At 42.8% G+C, this 1,280-nt stretch overlaps 1 protein-coding gene and 1 long non-coding RNA gene across 3 annotated transcripts in view; both read right to left on the minus strand.

The window, feature by feature from the left end:
* LOC102672479 (proteoglycan Cow) overlaps positions 1-1,280 on the minus strand; it is a 187,571-nt gene that overhangs the window by 117,251 nt on the left and 69,040 nt on the right. The window lies entirely within an intron of this gene.
* The window catches only part of LOC116185115, an 8,369-nt gene that overhangs the window by 6,759 nt on the left and 330 nt on the right, over positions 1-1,280 (minus strand). The window contains exon 2 of the long non-coding RNA XR_004149898.1: positions 1,114-1,122. This is a non-coding gene — a long non-coding RNA (uncharacterized LOC116185115). The remainder of the gene's footprint in view (positions 1-1,113; positions 1,123-1,280) is intronic.

Here is a 1,280-nt window from a genome sequence, read left to right on the forward strand (position 1 = left end):
TACGAGCGAATTGCAAGCAGGACACTCGTATATACGAGTTTAGACGAGTTTTAAAAATATCGTGGACCGCAAATCTAAAGGCTAATAATATTTCTTCTGCGTCACGGGTTGCAGGTCAACCGTCCTGCCGTGGCCGTGGCAATAAATTGCTAATCGACCTGACGTTCTTTCAGCAATTTCCGGCCGATCGCCATTTTCTCGTCTCGTGACCGCGTACACCAACGTTTTACTCCGCCACGATGGACATTTTTATATAAACGCTTTTCCGATACTGTCGATGAACGCTTCGTTATGACCACTACACCTCCACCTCTATGGTGGATGAATCTGTTCTGTGATTTTTTTATTTTTACTTTTATTCTCTCTCTCTCTCTCTCTTTTTATTCCCCGTTATAATAATGAATGGAAGTATCTCTGTTCCTTTTTTCTTCCGTGTAAAAAAAAGAAAAAGTGTTACAACACTTTAACACAGAGAGAGAATGAAATTTACGATACGATACGAGAAAGTTAAGAATTGTATATTAAAGAAATGAAAATTCATCGTTTGTAATTGTACAGGATGTTAAATGTTAATTCGTGGAACAACTTTGGAAAGTCTTGGATTCTGGATATTTTTCCTAGAAAGATAATAGTGTCACTTGCTTCACTTTAAGAAATTAACAACCGTAAAACTATCGAAAGGTTAATAACAAGAGATCGTACAATTAATCGAAAATACCGTGTACAACCGCCACAATTTTCCCCCTTTCACCCTATCACTATCCACCATTTTCAAACCGAGAAAGAATCCGCATTAACTCGTACAATGATCCACCACATACACACACACCCCCTCTCCCCCTTCGACAATACTTTCAAACTCGAATTCACTCAAATCCCCGCGCCAATCAAACAACCCTTTCGTCCCCCAAAAAAAAGAAAGAAAAAAAGGACGAAATAAACTCGATCCTACTATCCGTCGATCACCAAGGCCAATAGAAACCACTCAACTCCCTATCCGATCCCACCTCCTGGATTCATCCCCCGAAAAAGTAACCCCAGAGAGAGAGAGAGAGAAGGGGTTGTTGAAAGCGGGCAGCCGGCGGGTAATATCTGTTCGAAAAATACGAAGACACCGTTCGACTTTTAGCCCTCGGGCCGCACAAAGGTGGTGGCCACCCGCTTTCTCGCCGGCCATAAAGCTGATTCCAACCCCCTCCCCCGAAATCGAATCACGACGTTGGAAATCGTCGTTGGTCAGCGACAGAGAGAGAGAGAGAGAGAGAGAGAGAGAGAGAGCG

The sequence above is a fragment of the Apis dorsata genome, unplaced genomic scaffold (genome assembly GCF_000469605.1).
Source record: "Apis dorsata unplaced genomic scaffold, Apis dorsata 1.3 scaffold_99, whole genome shotgun sequence".
NCBI lineage: Eukaryota > Metazoa > Arthropoda > Insecta > Hymenoptera > Apidae > Apis > Apis dorsata.